The sequence below is a fragment of the Glycine soja genome, chromosome 1, assembly GCF_004193775.1.
Source record: "Glycine soja cultivar W05 chromosome 1, ASM419377v2, whole genome shotgun sequence".
Classification (NCBI taxonomy): domain Eukaryota; kingdom Viridiplantae; phylum Streptophyta; class Magnoliopsida; order Fabales; family Fabaceae; genus Glycine; species Glycine soja.
Genome location: NC_041002.1, coordinates 12347548 through 12367307, shown reverse-complemented (window position 1 = coordinate 12367307; position 19760 = coordinate 12347548). Strand labels below are relative to the sequence as shown.

The following is a 19760-nucleotide window of genomic DNA, read 5'->3' as shown; positions in this document are numbered from 1 at the left end:
TAAGCCTCAGCTAATCACATTCTCATAATATAAGACAAGACTCAAATCGAAAAGAAAAAAGAAATGAAAAAAACTAAGATCAAGAAACCTAAAAATGGCTTCAAAGGATAGAAAAGTAAAGATATCAAATGGAATGACTCACACACAAGTCAACAAAATAGTGGAAAAATAGTTAATTTTCAATTCAATATAACTAAAGAAACAATTTCCTTAAGATAAGAGCAACATTACTCGTTGGAAAAGGTAAATTTGTTAATGAATCCTTGAGAAGATGAATTCTAGGAGTAAAACCAAACCTGAAATTTCCAAAACTCTAACCTTGTAATATACTATACTAATTAAGAAAATTCATGTATCTTAATTTACAACAGGCCTTTCATTTTTCATTGTGAAAAATTGTGTAGAGAAAAGTAATATTATGCCAAGTAAATTATAAGCTACTAAGAGAAAAGTAATGAACATAGTCATATATATATATATATATAGAATGCTAGCAAAGAGGCATTTGCATAGGAAAATGGAGAAACTCCATAAAGTAATAAGACAGCAAACACCACTCACTTGGTAACAACCTCATTTGTTTCATTTGAGACAAGTTGCTATTAACATCTGGGTGCATTGTTTTGTATTCCCACATTATCTTCCTCATAATTATCTGTTAAAGATGTTACTAAATTTATATTCTCACAATTACAAACTTAATTAAAGATTTATAATGTGGAACACCTGATAAAAATTCTATAAAAAAGACTACCTTTCATATACATATCATGTGAAACAAAGATGATTATGATGATAATGATACATATAATCATTATTAGAGTTATGAATCTAAATAATAAATAAATGTCAATTAAGTTTTAATTTTCAAACTTACATCATCTAGTTACTCCTTCTCTTCTACAATCTTTTCCTCCTTGCCTACAACAACAAGTGCAATAACAACCCTGCATAGGAAGGTACTGCAACCAACTTCCTCTCTTCCAGTAGTGATTAACTTAGACAAAGTTGTATCCTTTAGTTCCACACCAACTATAAATTACAAACCAAAAAAGAAAAAAATCAATCAAATCAATTAAATATTTTTGGCTTTAGATTTTATGTCAAATACATCAAAACCTTATATTTTACTTGCTTCATCAAGTAATGTTTCCTCTACCAATTCAGAAAAATAGGAAAAAAAAAACTCTTAAAAATGAATCCAAAAATCATCAACTACAGCGAAAAAAATAATTTCTAGTATCAATATTACCAATCAATAGGCAAGAAACGTTGACATTTCAACGACATTTCACATTCCCAGCATTCGATCTTCATTATCTGATGATTAAATCTACAAATCCCAAAAATTATAGTATCAATTAAAAAGTATATATATTATAAGAATGAATGCAAATATAAATTGCTTAAAATAAATGTATATATATATAGATATATATAAAGTTTAGAAAACAAAAAATGCTAAATTAAAAAGTTAAAATCCAAATTAATAATTAAATACCAGGAAAATTAAGCAAAAACTAAGATTAAGCACCCTAGGTGAAAATGTGATTCAAATCCATTAGTTAATGGGGATCAATTACAATCGACTGCAACAAACAAAAATATGCAGCGATGGCCAATGTATTATCAAGGTGAGAATGTGCTTGAGATCCATAAGTTGGGGATTGATTACCATCCATTGCAGCAAAGAAAAATATGCAATGATGATCAATGTACTATCAATGTGAGAATTTTCCTACCAAGTGACATGATTGATATCATTCTACAACACTTGCTCCCCTCCAAGACTTGGTTAGAGCCAATATACTATCAAAGTAATGGAGGTATAAGTGGGCTTCTTTCCCAAAATTTGAGTTTACAAATGATTTTTTTGAGAAGTGTAAAAATCTAGAATACCTTGAGGTTTTAAGTTTTGTTACAGTTCTCTTGCTACATAATGGCCCATTACATTAGTTTAGTCTTTACATTTATTTCTAAAAACTTTCAATCAAAATTGAATCCTCAAAAATTTTATCATGTTCTTACCAAGAAAAGGTAATTAAATTTCGCGAGCTTACGAACAAACAAAGAGATCCATATCAAATATAACACTATTAGATTAGGTTGTTTGATATATGTTAGTTGATTCAAAAACTCACCTGATGTTGAGTAAGAAACCCAGTGGAAAAAATATTATGCGCCACTTTGACAACGATGAAGGTGGAAGCAAGTGAATTGACCTAGGCACATACTCTTGTATTTATAGCAATCTTTTTGTGGCTCGCTAGGGCCTAGGGTTTGGAAGGGCCCAACATATTTAATAAAAGAGAGTTTATAAAATTATGCAATAAGCTCCTTTCCTACATTGTTTTATGTTGTTTTCATAAATGAATTGAAATAAGTGTCTTGTTTGATGTCTCCCTTTCTATATCCAAATTAAAATATGACATGTGAAAAAAAAGTATCATTATCGTGATTTTTTTCTCATGGGTTACATTCAAAAATCCATGTTAAATGAACTTCGTGCTCACTAATTGTGACATATTAGAATGTAATGGGCCTACGATAATGATCTGACATAAAGTTTTTGCTTGTTGAAATAGATTAATGTTGTAAAATTTAATGCTTTAGATTAATTTTGAGGAAATTTAAAATGCAAATAAATTATGAAATTTTATATTTCAAAGAGTTTCTTTAAGACAAAAGCAATACAAAATTAGGATAAGTCTGATTTCCCATATATCAACATCACTACATATGCATATGAGCTCCTAATTTATTTATTTATTTTGTTAAGACTAGTATATGTGCTTGGATGGATAAGCAAAAATAGAATAAGAAGAACCCTGAATTCAAATTATTTTAAAAAATATATTATTGGATTTAGTTGTCATAAAATTAAGTCAAATTACTTTAACTAGTTGACTATTTGTGAAATTTTCATTTTATATTTATATTTTGTATTTTGATTTTTCAATTGTAAGTACAAAATTTGAATATTGAATTCAAATTTATTTTAAAAATGTTATAGATTATATCAACCAAATTTAACCAATGAAAATCATTATTGAAAATTGCATTTCCTTTGTCTTATTCTTGTAACACCTTGAAAATTATAACTCAGTCTGTGTAAATAGTCTTTCTTGAGTATTTTTTGTGTTTGTTTTGACTGTAAATTGTGATTTAATTAAAAATAAAAGCATTGACTTCTTTTAGTGTGAGTTTTAGGTCCTTAATTAATTGGTTTCTCTGTGATTACTTACTTGTCAGTGTTTGCCTGCAAATTATTTTGCGGATGATAAGTTGTAGTCATTTAGATCCGTTTTAGAAAAAGAAAATAATTGGATCTTGAGAATTTTCTTTTTTACATAATTAATGAAAATTCTTAAGTGTTAAGATTATTAAAATTTATTGGATTAGTTTTAATTATTAAAGTTGGTAGAAAAATGTTTTTGGTGAGAGAAATCTATTTCCGTAGTGTAAAAGTACGTTGTGTAAATTAATTACACAGTGTAAATAACTTTTTAGCAATCACTGCAAGGAATTCGCACTCTCCATTGAGGAAGCATGGCTGACCATGCTTGCACCCCCACTTACCCAATCACCACCGTCACCATTCCAACACTCAAACTCCATCCCTCTCTCTTAAACTCATGGCTATACTCTCTCCCTCACACACTCACTTCTTTCTATCTTTTCAAATCTTTGAACACAAGGTTATCTTCTCTTCTCTCATCTCCCATCATCTTAACCAAAAGAAAATTGAACTCTCTCCTCTCCATTCTCTCAAACTCGTGAACAACTTAAAAGGAAGTCTACTTCAAAATCTTATGGCTCTCACTCTTATACAAAGAAAGACCAAGGTAAAGGCATCTTAGGGGTGACACCTTCTAAACCCAAAGATGATAAGGGGAAGACAATAGAAAAGCAACCCCTTAAGGCTAGTATGCAAGAGAAGACTAGCTCTATAATATGCTTTAAATGTTTTGGAAGAGGACACATTACTTCTCAATGCCCCACTAAGAAAACCATGATTATGAGGGGCCAAGACATTTATAGTAGCCAAGATGAGGCTACTACTTCACCTTCCTCTAATGAAAGTGAAGAAGCGAAGGGGGGAGAATCTAGTGAAGAAATCTATCCCCAAGAAGAAAGACAACCTTTAATGGTTAAGGAAGAGTGTAAGGACATAAGTGTCTCCTCCAAGAGGTTAGCTAAGAAGGAAAGTCATTATGAAATAAAGACAAATATTAAAGAAACTTCTCCTCTTAGACAACCTCTAAATCTTCTCCTTTGTAAAAAGTGATATGATCAATGTGTTGAGTGGTGCAACCCTCTTTTGTAAAATCACTCATGCGCCAAACATCTTCAAGACTTGTGTAGATCGGGACTTATTAGGTAGGTTTGTTCTTATTTTTAGTTTCAATACAAACTTAGGTGCTCATATGGGACACCTTAGGTTTAGCGTAGTTTTTGGTAGGAATAATCAACATGAAAATACAAAAAAGGTATGTTTTATTGCATTACTTTCTTTAATTTTTTAAATATTAATCAAGAGGTTCCCACGAACACTAAGAAAATAAAGGTCATTCCTGAGTGGCCCACTCCACCAAGTATAAGGAAAATTTGGAGCTTCCATGACTTCACAAACTTTTACAAAAGGTTTGTCCCATATTTTTCTATACTTGTAGCACCACTCATTGAGTTGGTGAGGAACCATGTTCCCTCGTGGGAAGATGCCCAGGAAATGGATTTTCAGACCTTGCCTTACTCCAGCATACCAAACACCACTAATATATATGTTTTTATTATTTTTACAGGTGTTGAGCAAAGAACCCTAGAGTTTCAAGAACCTCTGGATTTGAGGTCAAATCCTTTTAAAGGGGGAGGGAATGATGGAATCCTATCCCCCAAGGGCATTCAATAGAAGACACCAAGAAGATTAGGCCAGATCGAGATGCAAGTGAAGGCCCTAAGGTTCTGATGAGCCTTAGGATAGATTTCGGGCCCATGGGCTAAGTATGACCTCACTTATCTTTGTACATATTAGATTAATGTTTCATTATTTTTGGGCCTTGTATTTAGGGCTCCATAATGTAGGTAGGGTATCCTAGAAATGTAGGATTTTTCAGCCCTTGTATTTTAGGGCATCTAGACTATAGTTTTTGTATTAGGGGTAGTTTTGTAATTTCACATGCATTAAGTGAATATTTGATGTATGTGTTGGGAAATAAGTTTAATTGAATTGGGAGAAGCCCAATCCAGTTAAATTTTAGAGGGGGAGGTGAGAATTTGCTTGCTACACCCCATTACCACATCATATAGTCAACCTTTGTGCATGTCCTTCGTGCTTTACATGCCTCATGACACCTAAGCACACTTAGTAGAGAATCTTGGACTTGATCTTGGATTAGTGGGCTGAACCATAGCTAAAATTATCATAATTAGTGAAATTTTGGCTCCAAAATTTGTCTCCAGAAATTCAATTTCAAATTAAAGTGAAATTTGAATAGAAATTCAAATTTTCCTCCAATTTTATGTGATACTTAGGCTATAAATAGAGGCCATGTGTGTGCATTTTTTTTACTTTGATCATTTGATAATTACACTTCAAAGTTCAGACCTCATTTGAGGCACAAAATTTTGTGCCCCTTCTATCCTTCTCCCTCCATTCATCTTCTCCTACCTTCAAGCTCTTATCCATGGCTTCCTATGGTGGTGGGCTTCTTCTTGACTCATCTTCTCCTTGAAGTAGCGTCATCAATCATGTTTCTTCCTTCTCCATTTTGTTGTCATTCATCTTCAAGAAGCAAAGGACTCCATTGATGAAGAAGATCCAAGGCCTACAAGCTCCACATGGAGCTACGCCACCTCCCCTCTCCCCCCCCCCCCCGCCCCAAAAAAAAATATGAATAAAAGAAACTCAACCCTATATTCTAAGAGTGAATGCAATTATAAGGAGATACAAAAGCAGTTAAGAAAACAAAAAGCGCTAAATTCAAAATTTAAAATCCAATTGAAAAAATAATTATGAAGAAAATTGAGTAGAAAATGTGATTAAGAACTTGAGGTGAGAATGAGCTTGAGATCCCTCAACTGAAGAGGATCGACTACCATCCTATGTGAGAAACAAAAATATGCAACGATGACCAATTTACTACCAGTGTGAGAATTTTCCAACAAAGTGATGTGATTGACATCATTCTACAACACTTGCCCCTCAAAGACCTGGTTAAAACTAGTATATTATCCAAGAAATGGAGATATAAGTGGGTTTTAGTGCAGTTTGAGTTTACAAATAATTTTTTTGAAGTTTAATAATCCTGAATACCATAAGTATTGTTATGAAAGTCCCTTTGAAAGAGTTATATGGTTAACTTGGTGGTTGAAAGGAGAAGAAGGAAAGGAGAGATGGTGAGTTCAAATTAATCCCTCTCTCCTACTAACAAAAATCAATAATAAAAAATAACATTTTATTGATAAAAAATGAAAGTTCTTTTGTCCCTCAAATGAAACAGCAAAATTGAATAGTTTTGTATCTGAACTAGCTTTTGTACTCATTCCATGCATGGGAGATTGTTTTTGTCATTGTTATGTATACACTTAATTATTTAAGATATATATATATATATATATATATATATATATATATATATTAAAAATTGTATAAATATATATTTAAATAATATTCTTTTTACTAATTATTTTATCTTAAAATGGTAATAAATCATGCATTGGAGCCTAAAACAATTTTTTCACGTAGATACTGCTCATGAATTATACAATACTCACGACATCACACTCGTGTTTCAAACATGATTAACAATTTAACACTTTAGGTTCCTAACTAGGAATCCTACGTTTTCCCTTTAACACTATGCATAAACACTTTTTTCAAGGTAAATATCAGTCAGGTTATTGTATAATTCACAGCTCACAACACAAGTATTGTCACATCAAGTGTTAACCACACACTTATTCACAACCAAGTTTCATGTCCGCAATTTAACATCTCATAATTAATGTCACAATCCACCATCACATGTTTACCTGTATCTCACAAATTAACACATGTTTAACTTTGCCCTTATACTCAATCTCAATAGCAATATTATGATCTCAATGCAACATTTTATCTCATAATTCATCACATATTCAATTTATCACTTACACACAATTTCAATCACAATTTCATGATCTCAATATTACAATTTATCATGCTCATGTAGTAAATCTTGTCCAAAATAGAAACAATTTATACAAAAATATTTCTCACGACATGGGGAGTAAAACCACTCAAACAATTGCAAATGCTCATCTACGTACTCTTGTATTTATAGCAAATTTTTTAGGGTCTGATACGGCCTAGTCAATTGGGGCAATGCCAAAGGCCTATGGATAGAAATGGCCCTAAAATTAGAAAGTCTAGAAAACCATGGATTAAGCTCCTTTTCTACACTATTTTATGTTGTTTTCAAAAAGGAATTGAAATAAGTGTCTCTCTTCATGTCTCTTTTTCTATATCTAAAGTAAAATGTGACATGTGATAAAAAAAAAAGTACCATTCTCTTTATTTTTTTCTCATGCGTTACATTCTCATAAATCCTTGTTAAATGAGCTTCTAGCTCACTAATTGTGACATATTGTCATACCCTAATTTCGTCCGGGGACCATTGTTTGATGGCATGCAACCTTTGCTTGACCGCTTCGAGGAACTTGACACCCATCGTTAAGCAATCCGTGAAGTTCTGCGACATGTCGGGAGTCGAAAGGAAACATTATTGCGCAATCCGTAAAGTTCTGTAACATTCCAGAAGCCGAAGAGGGGATGGTTGCGTAATCCGTAAAGTTTCGTGACATTACGAAAAGAAAAAAAGTATCGTTACGTAATTCGTGAGGTTCCATAACGTTACGGAAAAAGAATCAGCAAAAAAGGGGCAAAGGGGGTGTATTTAATAAAATGGGGGAGTGCAAATAGTAATTTTCAAATATGGGCCCTTCTAGAGGTTTCCGGGCAATTTGCTTCTTAAGTTGGAAGCAACCTAGCTCGCCTGGGCAAGTTAGGTGGCAACCACCTCCCCCGTTTAGTTAAAAAAATGGGCTTCCGAGGCTTTTGGGACACCCGTAATGCTTCCGTAAAATTCCCATAACCCTAAATAAGCGTATTTCACTTAATATGGGTGAGAAGGAAGATAAAAAAAGTAGAAAATCAAGTCCTGTAGGCTTTTGTAATTTTTCCGTAAATTACGAAAGAAGAGGGGTGAACATATCAAAATGGGGGGGGTGCAAATAGCGATTTTCAAATTTTGATTTGGGCCTTCCAGACTATTTTTTGAAGCTGGATTGCTTTTGGAGGATGCAACCCAGCTCGCCCAGGCGAGCTGGGCGGCAACCTCCTCCCCCTTTTTCCTATAAAAAGGCAAAAGGGGGTTGTTCTAAGGGTCCCTGATTCCCCTGGCTATGCATTTCAGTTGTTTTGGGTGAAAAAAATTATTTCCGTGAAGAAAATCCAAGCCGAGGTGCTTCCGTAACGCTTCCGAGAGGTTTCCGTAAGCAAATCCGTGAAGATTTTCCTCCGTTCTTCACTGTTCTTCATATGTTCTTTGTTCTTCAACGGGTAAGTTTCCAAATCCGAGACTTTTAATTCATTTCTTATTTTTTTGGCTTTCATCTTTATTTCGTTCAATTTCGGTTTCTTTTCATTCGTTTTTTACGAGCTTTAACCGATCGTTTATGTCGTTTTCTCACCTAATAAATGATAAAAAGAATTTCAACCGATCATTTGTGTTGTAATCTTGTTTAATCACTGTTAAAATAAAATCTAACCGATTGTTCACGCTGTAACCTCGGTTAAACCAAAAAAAGAAAAATAATAATAAAATAATCAAAATATCTTTGAATAAAATAATAAAAAAAAATCAATCGGGCGTTTTTCTTTGGAAGTTTTCTTGGATCAATTGACTAATAACCAAAGTGCAACTATGGCTAAAATCAACTCATAAATCAAGCTTTGTCCGCAAAAATCACTAAAAACTGTTTTAAGGTCCAACGCCCTAAATGGTCCTCTTTGCTTTTGTCGGTTAACATGGACCGTTCAAAAGCATAAAAATCCATACATCATTTTACTGCCTTTCGCGAGCACTACGTAGGTCTGATTTCCTCTTTGATGGAGGATACGTAGGAGCAAAAGCCCCGCTTTTGTCAACCTCATGAGATGGTTAGAGGTCCAATGCCTTAGCTTTCTCACCAAGTAAAATGGATCATTTTAAGGTCCAACGCCTTAAATGAACCCCTTCCAAGTAAAAAGAATCACTTGATTCGCCCCTTTTGAAAGAACTACGTAGGTCTGATTTCCTTATCACAATTGAGGAATACGTAAGAGCAAGGGAAACACCCTTGTCGACCACAAAAAGATAAACTTGTATATAACTCTTTTATGCTTTTAGTATGCTTTTTAAATATATGCCTGAGATAGATGTTTATTCATTTGATGCGCACAAACACCAACATTATTTGCAAACATAGTGAGTTGAAAAGGGGCCCTATACCCAGGTCCATGGGAACATAAGGAGTGGAGGTGAATCTGTGGTCATGCTAGGTCTCCGACTTTCTTGATAACAGTGAACCCTCATCTAGAGTTTTTCTCTTTGATAACATATTGTTGTTGGTAGTCCCTACTGCCGCAATATGTTCTTCGAAGGGGATGATACCTCTAGAAACCATCAAGAGAGATATGACCACCTTGGGAATTATCACTAAAAGGCCTTTTAGTTCCTCCCGTGTAGGTCCCTAAAATAGGGGCACGAAGCAAAAACGCTGCGTGCCATTTTAAACATTGCCATGCATGTAATCTAAATGTCATGTATGCCTTTGCTGTATGATTATTTGTGGATATTGTCATACGGTGTACATCCCCGTGTTATGTTTTTGTGCGTCTGCATCATGTCGTCACGCACGCGTTGTATGTTGGTCTCGTCTTTTTGTCATGGGAAGTCGGAATATCCATATCACCTTCTTAGCTACACACATGGGGCACTGCACCCCCAAGTGTGCAACTAAGAAGAGATAATTTTCCGGGCTCTCGTGTCCCTAAATGCATTCATATCATGCATCGCGTAAGCATCTCTTCATGGCATCATAATGAACATATCGTTTATGAATTTGTCCGTTATCATATTCCAGCCTCACATTTTGCATGAGTCATTGCATCATCATGCATATGCGTTCAACATAATTTTTGTTCTAGAAATTGCATACCTTTTGTTTTCATGTTTGGTCATACATGATCCTTGTGTTTTCCTCTACAAAACAAAAACAAAAAAAAAGGAAGCATGAAAATTCATGATGCATTCTTAGTTGCATGTGTTAGGTACCATGAGCCAACGATGTTGGGATCATAAACCCATTTCTAAAAAAAAAAAACACAAAAACAAAACAAAATGATTGAGCATGGTACCTAATGCGTGGTTAACTAGGAAATGATGTTTCTTCGGGCATCTCAAATCTCATAATTACACTTTCCATGCATAGCATACGTATTCCCGAGTCTTTCATCTCTATGAAATGTTGTTGAAGTATTGGCGATCAAATTGTCATTCTTTGGATTATGGGGTTGAACCAAGCTCATGCTTTTACGAAAAGGTTCATCAAGTCAAGTTGAAGCATGGAAGTAACCATCTTGCAAAAATTGGGGCAAAAGATGGATCGAGTTACATCGTTGCTTCATCTAATGCCAAACACATTTAGGACTGTTGATGTCCTTGTTACTTCCAGTTTCACCTTGACAAAGATGTCATGGACCATGTTAAAAATCTAAATTGAATCAACCCATGTCCTGTGTAAAAATTTGTAATACTTCAACTGTGCATCATTCGTATACATCCATGCTTTTTATTGGTTGCATTGCTCATTGCATTCTTTCCTTGAAAAAAAAAAGAACTTAATCATTGTTATCAAAAAGAAAAGAACACGCTTTACGATGCCCTTACCAAACCCGTGCTAGAGCTAGAGTAATGGGTGAAGTAGAGGAGGTGCAAGAGCAGATAAAGGCCGACATGGAGGCCATGTAAGAGAAAATGGCCACAATGATGGAGGCCATGATGAGCATGAAGAAGATAATGGAAGCCAATGCGGTTACAATTGCCGTTACTAGCACTGTTGCTAAGGTGAACCTGATGCCCCCATCTGGCCTCAACCAAATGAATCATCCAACCTTAGCTATGGTAGGCAAAGATTTGGGAAGTAAGAATGCCCCCATGATGTGCAAATTCAAAATGAGCACGCCTTCCCGCCATATGGCTTGCCTCCCAACTTACACCAGCCAATGTGGTGAAAAGACCATGTTAAGACCCAACCTTAAGCTACCTTGAACCTTGGCCCATGAAGAGAATCCTCATCCTTCCCCCCGAAGAAGAGGACAGCAGAATCTCCTCAAGGGAGAGCGAATAACGAATCCTAAAACTCGAATTCCCAATCAAAGATCAAAAAAGAGGAGAGAAAGAAATGAAAAGGAGGAAATGAAAAGAAAGAAAAGAAAAGGAAAAGAAGGATTCCCGATCGAAGATCGGAAGAAAGTAAAAAGGAAAAAGATCGGAGGAAAACATAATAGTTCCCGATCAATAAAGGAAACCAAGAAAGAGAACAGAAGGTCTTCGGACCAGATAAATTTTCGACGAGGTAAATGACCGCCGGCGAAGGGAAAACCCATTTTGAAGTGGTTCTTCCTTTGGGATTGCCATTCAAGGTCGCTCCCGATTGGCGATGTCCCGCCCCACATAAACAAATAGGAAAAGACCGAAACACCCAGCTTCCTCTCCAAAAACACTACCCTCGAGAAAATCCTATTGATCCGTGATCGCGGGTGTAATCTTTTGGTTCGATAGGAAATCATGTGCAAAGTAAAGTCATGGTACAACTATGTTTTGGAATTAGGGTAAAACACTTACCTATGTGAGTTTTTATACACCATGAGTGATTTTAATCCTAGTTTCAGTTTGACCCGACGTTTCCCTTGAATGTTCATTTAAAATCTAAACATTGACATCCTACCCTTCATTTTCGGTTACAAGGAAAACTATTTTTGCATAAGCATATTGTTTCTCTAAAAATATGGTGCTCTCGTGAATGATTTATTTTTCCTTGCTAAAGCATGTTCCCCTTTTAGGTGAAAGAACCCGGTGGACCATTCGGTCCTAAAATCAAATCTTATTTGGAGCCCCATGAATTGATTGCCATTCATGTATCCTCCACCATCGAGTCCGGAGCCCCACGAATTGATCGCCTAGTGCTGTTCGTGCATCATCCGCCATCAAATATTATTGGGAGCCCTATGAATTGATTGTCATTCATGCATCCTCCACCATCGAGTCTGGAGCCCCATGAATTGATTGCCTAGCGCTGCTCGTGCATCCTCCACCATCAAATCTTATTCAAAGCCCCATGAATTGATTGTCATTCATGCATCCTACACCATCGAGTCCGGAGCCCCACGAATTGATTGCCTAGCGCTGTTCGTGCATCCTCCGCCATCAAATCTTATTCGGAGCCCCATGAATTGATTGTCATTCATGCATCCTCCACCATCGAGTCTGGATCCCCGCGAATTGATTGCCTAGCGCTGTTCGCGCATCCTCCACCATCAAGTCTTATTCAGAGCTCCATGAATTGATTGCCATTCATGCATCCTCCACCATCGAGTCCGGAGCCCCATGAATTGATTGCCTAGCGCTGTTTGTGCATCCTCCGCCATCAAGTCTTATTCGAAGCCCCATGAATTGATTGTCATTCATGCATCCTCCACCATCAAGTCCGGAGCCACACGAATTGATTGCCTAGTGCTGTTCGTGCATCCTCCACCATCAAATCTTATTCGGAGCCCCATGAATTGATTGCCATTGATGCATCCTCCACCATCGAGTCTGGAGCCCCACGAATTGATTGCCTAGTGCTATTCGTGCATCCTCCTCCATCAAATCTTATTCGGAGCCCCATGAATTGATTGCCTAGTGCTGTTCGTGCATCCTCCACCATCAAATCTTATTCGAAGCCCCATGAATTGATTGCCTAGCGTTGTTCATGCATCCTTCGTTATCAAGTACGGAGCCTCCGGTGAGGGGAAAATACGGTTTTTGTTATTTTCCCAATTGGTTCCTTCACCAAACATGTGTATGCGTGTATATTATTTTATTTTTTGTTTGTTTTGTTTTGTGTTGTGCAGAGAAAGAAGAAGCAAAGACGGGAGTCAATTATTTCAAATCGTTTTGGATGGAACTATTGTGATTAAGATCAATTAAATTCCCATGATGGGCAAAGGATGACCTTTGGAATTTATCATAGATTAATTACGGAAAAGGCTAAGGCGGACAAAATCAGTGTCTTATCTTTACTTTCCTCCTATCTCCGATAAAAGGTAAGTAAAAAGGGGTGTGTATTTAGTATAATGGGGGTGCAAATAGTAATTTTCAAATCTGGGTCCTTCTAGAGGTTTCTAGGCAATTTCTTGCTTAAGGTGGAAGCAACCTAGCTCACCTGGGCGAGTTAGGTGGCAGGCGAGTTAGGTGGCAACCACCATCCCCGTTTTCTTAAAAAAATGGGCTTTCGGGGCATCTGGGACACTCGTAATGCTTCCGTAAAATTCTCATAACCCTAAATAAGCATATTTAACTTAATATAGGTGAGTAGGAAGTGAAAAAAGAAGAAAATCAAGTCCTATAGGCTTCCGTAAATTTTCCATAAATTACGAAAGAAGGGGTGAACTTATCAAAATGGGGGGGGGTGCAAATAGCGATTTTTAAATTTTGATTTGGGCCTTCCAGACTGTTTTTCGAAGCTGGATTGCTTCTGGATGAAGCAACCCAGGGCGAGCTGGGCGGCAACCTCCTCCCCCTTTTTCCAATAAAATGGAAAAATGGGGTTGTTCTAAGGGTCTTTGATTCCCCTGGCTATGCATTTCAGCTGTTTTGGGTGAAAAAAAATTGTTTCCGTGAAAAAGACCATGTTTACGCTGTAACCTCGGTTAAACCAAAAAAAAGCAAAATAATAATAAAATAATAAAAATATCTTTGAATAAAATAATAATAAAAAAATCAATCGGACGTTTTTGTTTGGAAGTTTGCTTGGATCAATTGACTAATAACCAAAGTGCAACTAAGGCTAAAATCAACTCATAAATCAAGCTTTGTCCGCAAAAATGGCTAAAAACCGTTTTAAGGTCCAACGCCTTAAACGGTCCTCTTTGCTTTTGTCGGTTAACATGGACCATTCAAAAGCATAAAAATCCATACATCACTTTACTGCCTTTTGCGAGAACTACGTAGGTCTGATTTCCTCTTCGATGGAGGATACATAGGAGCAAAAGCCCCGCTTTTGTCGACCTCGTGAGATGGTTAGAGGTCCAATGCCTTAGCTTTCTCACCAAGTAAAATGGATCATTTTAAGGTCCAACGCTTTAAATGACCCCCTTCCAAGTAAAAAGAATCACTTGATTCGCCCCTTTTGAAAGAACTATGTTGGTCTGATTTCCTTATCACAATTGAGGAATACGTAAGAGCAAGGGAAACACCCTTGTCAACCACAAAAAGATAAAAAATATAAAAAAAAGGCATAAAAAGACATAAAAAACGTAAAAGGGAAATAAAACAAATTGAAGTCATATTTGCACACTTGATTAAAGGCTGTCGTCCCTTGTGACGGGCGCATAGGGTTCTAATACCTTCCCCTTGCGTAAATACAACTCCCAAATCTTTCACACTTAAAGTTCGTAGACCACGTCTTTTCGGTTTTTCGGACGTTTTCCTCGAATAAGCGTTGGTGGCGACTCCGCGCATTTTCCTTTCTTGGAAGACGCACCCGTGAGCCCTCGCGTCGCCCTTCTGCCGAAGGGTAGGTTGCGACACATATCAACAAGCTAGCACAATGAACATGATACAAAATTTGCAAAAGCAGCACCAAAACCAATAAGCCTCAGCTAATCACATTCTCATAATATAAGACAAGACTCAAATCGAAAAGAAAAAAGAAATGAAAAAAACGAAGATCAAGAAACCTAAAAATGGCTTCAAAGGATAGAAAAGTAAAGATATCGAATGGAATGACTCACACACAAGTCAACAAAATAGTGGAAAAATAGTTAATTTTCAATTCAATATAACTAAAGAAACAATTTCCTTAAGATAAGAGCAACATTACTCGTTGGAAAAGGTAAATTTGTTAATGAATCCTTGAGAAGATGAATTCTAGGAGTAAAACCAAACCTGAAATTTCCAAAACTATAACCTTGTAATATACTATACTAATTAAGAAAATTCATGTATCTTAATTTACAACAGGCATTTTATTTTTCATTGTGAAAAATTGTGTAGAGAAAAGTAATATTATGCCAAATAAATTATAAGCTACTAAGAGAAAAGTAATGAACATAGTCATATATATATATATATATATATATATACATACATATACATATACATAGAATGCTAGCAAAGAGGCATTTGCATAGGAAAATGAAGAAACTCCATCAAGTAATAAGACAGCAAACACCACTCACTTGGTAACAACCTCATTTGTTTCATTTGAGACAAGTTGCTATTAACATCTGGGTGCATTGTTTTGTATTCCCACATTATCTTCCTCACAATTATCTGTTAAAGATGTTACTAAATTTATATTCTCACAATTACCAACTTAATTAAAGATTTATAATGTGGAACACCTGATAAAAATTCTATAAAAAAGACTACCTTTCATATACATATCATGTGAAACAAAGATGATTATGATGATAATGATACATATAATCATTATTAGAGTTATGAATCTAAATAATAAATAAATGTCAATTAAGTTTTAATTTTCAAACTTACATCATCTAGTTACTCCTTCTCTTCTACAATCTTTTCCTCCTTGCCTACAACAACAAGTGCAATAACAACCCTGCATAGGAAGGTACTGCAACCAACTTCCTCTCTTCCAGTAGTGATTAACTTAGACAAAGTTGTATCCTTTAGTTCCACACCAACTATAAATTACAAACCAAAAAAGAAAAAAATCAGTCAAATCAATTAAATATTTTTGGCTTTAGATTTTATGTCAAATACATCAAAACCTTATATTTTACTTGCTTCATCAAGTAATGTTTCCTCTACCAATTCAGAAAAATAGGAAAAAAAAAACTCTTAAAAATGAATCCAAAAATCATCAACTACAGCGAAAAAAATAATTTCTAGTATCAATATTACCAATCAATAGGCAAGAAACGTTGACATTTCAACGACATTTCACATTCCCAGCATTCGATCTTCATTATCTGATGATTAAATCTACAAATCCCAAAAATTATAGTATCAATAAAATAAAGAAGAAAAGGAAATTTTGTCCATATATTATAAGAATGAATGCAAATATAAATTGCTTAAAATAAATGTATATATATATAGATATATATAAAGTTTAGAAAACAAAAAATGCTAAATTAAAAAGTTAAAATCCAAATTAATAATTAAATACCAGGAAAATTAAGCAAAAACTAAGATTAAGCACCCTAGGTGAAAATGTGATTCAAATCCATTAGTTAATGGGGATCAATTACAATCGACTGCAACAAACAAAAATATGCAGCGATGGCCAATGTATTATCAAGGTGAGAATGTGCTTGAGATCCATAAGTTGGGGATTGATTACCATCCATTGCAGCAAAGAAAAATATGCAATGATGATCAATGTACTATCAATGTGAGAATTTTCCTACCAAGTGACATGATTGATATCATTCTACAACACTTGCTCCCCTCCAAGACTTGGTTAGAGCCAATATACTATCAAAGTAATGGAGGTATAAGTGGGCTTCTTTCCCAAAATTTGAGTTTACAAATGATTTTTTTGAGAAGTGTAAAAATCTAGAATACCTTGAGGTTTTAAGTTTTGTTACAGTTCTCTTGCTACATAATGGCCCATTACATTAGTTTAGTCTTTACATTTATTTCTAAAAACTTTCAATCAAAATTGAATCCTCAAAAATTTTATCATGTTCTTACCAAGAAAAGGTAATTAAATTTCGCGAGCTTACGAACAAACAAAGAGATCCATATCAAATATAACACTATTAGATTAGGTTGTTTGATATATGTTAGTTGATTCAAAAACTCATGAAATTTAGTCACTTTTCTTTTCTTGTAAAAACATAATCCTTTTATTGAGCAATCCAATTTTTGTTGGGAAGTTTTTAGGATGCAAAGAGTAAACTGATGTATTGAGACACTATGCAGCAAAAGAACTTCCATAAAAATACTTAAAACTTTAATGAATCCCAGAATCTTACACTTCTCAAAATAATTTGTAAACTCAAATTGTGGGATTGAAACCCACTTATACCTCCATTCATTTGTTAGTATATTGATCTTCACAAGGCCCTGGATCAGCGAGTGTTATAGGATGCTATAAATCACATTAATTACTTTTCACTTCATTTTCATCAATCTGTTCACCATGGCCATCCTTCTTGCACCAAAACCTAAGTAAAATAAAAATTCAAACAAAGACTAAATATATTATTAACAATATATAAGTACATAAGGTATATGATTCTACCATATTGCATACTCACACACATGAATGTGTAAAAATTTGATAACTCAATAGTTTTACTTCCCTGAAAATGTCTTTTGTAGAATTTTGTTTGCTCTTCTACATAAAGACTTTATAATGTAGAATTATATTTGTACTCCAAAACCTACAAAACCAATCTACTATGCAAATGATGAAACAATGTGCTTTGATTTTCTTAGAATCCAATCCTTCACATTAGTTTTCAAATATAATTCAAAAGGTATAAAGTCTACTTTACAAACATTAAAAGTTTTAAATTGCAAATGTTGATGTGTTGCAAATATAGTAATTATGGACTCTAATTACAAAATACTGAAACCTTTAAAACCGTAAATAACATTTCTATATGGATCTCAAAGTGAAATTTTTGCAAGATGCTAAAGCCATATTCATACTACGATAATAAAAGCAAAATATGTGCCACTAAAATCTTGAAATTTATATTAAAAGATAAAGAAAAAATCTTTTAAGTAATTCATGACTTCTCCACAACATTCCATTAGCCAAATTGATAGATGTGTCTAAGGTGTTAGTAAATAATCGATTATTATAATGTTCCATTAAATTTCCAATGACATTCGCCTTAATAATAATAAGTAACTTCAAAATCCTTTTTTTGACAAGTAGATCTGGTGCAGTGGTGGTTTGGGCGAGCGTATCTGATGAAAGGTAGGTTTATGGTGGTTTAGGTGAGAGGATTTGGTGAAAGGGAGGATAATGGTGGTGCGATGGTGGTTTAGGCAAGTAGATCTAGTGAAAGGGAGGTTGGTGGTGGTGCGATGGTGGTTTAGGCAAGCAGATTTGATGTAAGGGAGGTATTGGTGTTTCAGTGGTGGTTTGGACAAACAAATATGGCGAATGGGATGTTGGTGGTGGCCCGGGGGTGGTTTTGGAGAGTCGATCTGGTGAAGAGGAGGCTAGTGGTGCTGCGGTGGTGGTTTGGGCGAGCAAATCTGATGAACAGGAGGCTGGTGGTGGTGTAGTGGTAGTTTACATGAACATATCTGCTAAATGGGAGGTTGGTGGTGGCACAATGGTGGTTTTGGTGAGTGGATCTAATGAAGGGAGAAGTGTCAGAGTGTAAAACCACAAACGATTAACAAGAAAACTGTTTTTATTGTTTTTGAAATGAGTTTAAAACAATCTTGAAATGAAGTAAAAAATCAACTCAACCCCATTTTACCTAAACACGTTTCCATTTTGAAGTTACATTTTAAAACATAAAATCGAAAATCGGCAACCACCTCGAACGGGGCCTAAGCCATTGTTTGCAACGATTGTAATAATCAATTATTTTTGAAGAATTATTCCAAAAATTCAATTTAATAGAAGAAAAAAAGATGCTTTTTTCCTTATGTGGTAAGTAACTCAAAACAAGAACAAAAAATATCATAATTTTAAACAAGGAGCCAAAACATGCAAAACTTTTATAATAAAATATTACAATTAGGGCTTTTAACAAATATGTAGAAACTCCTTTTAAAAGAACCAACCGGGAGATTGATATTTTGACGACAAAAATGAAGAGCTAAACTTAAATTTAATCAAGATAAATAAATCATGATAAGAAATTTGAAAAAAGCTGAGAGAGGAAGCAAGCAATCACCTGATGTTGAGTAAGAAACCCAGTGGAAAAAATATTATGCGCCACTTTGACAACGATGAAGGTGGAAGCAAGTGAATTGACCTAGGCACATACTCTTGTATTTATAGCAATCTTTTTGTGGCTCGCTAGGGCCTAATTAGCGGGGATAGTGGCCTGGGCCTAGGGTTTGGAAGGGCCCAACATATTTAATAAAAGAGAGTTTATAAAATTATGCAATAAGCTCCTTTCCTACATTGTTTTATGTTGTTTTCATAAATGAATTGAAATAAGTGTCTTGTTTGATGTCTCCCTTTCTATATCCAAATTAAAATATGACATGTGAAAAAAAAGTATCATTATCGTGATTTTTTTCTCATGGGTTACATTCAAAAATCCATGTTAAATGAACTTCGTGCTCACTAATTGTGACATATTAGAATGTAATGGGCCTACGATAATGATCTGACATAAAGTTTTTGCTTGTTGAAATAGATTAATGTTGTAAAATTTAATGCTTTAGATTAATTTTGAGGAAATTTAAAATGCAAATAAATTATGAACTTTTATATTTCAAAGAGTTTCTTTAAGACAA

At 34.8% G+C, this 19760-nt stretch overlaps 1 long non-coding RNA gene across 1 annotated transcript; it reads right to left on the bottom strand.

Annotated features, from left to right (window-relative positions):
• Positions 1 to 17252: 17252 nt before the first annotated feature.
• Positions 17253 to 19254, bottom strand: LOC114403784. The gene is made up of 2 exons (XR_003664699.1): positions 19190 to 19254; positions 17253 to 17488 (listed from the first exon to the last, which is right to left on the bottom strand). It is a non-coding gene; the product is annotated as an uncharacterized LOC114403784 (long non-coding RNA).
• Positions 19255 to 19760: the final 506 nt, after the last annotated feature.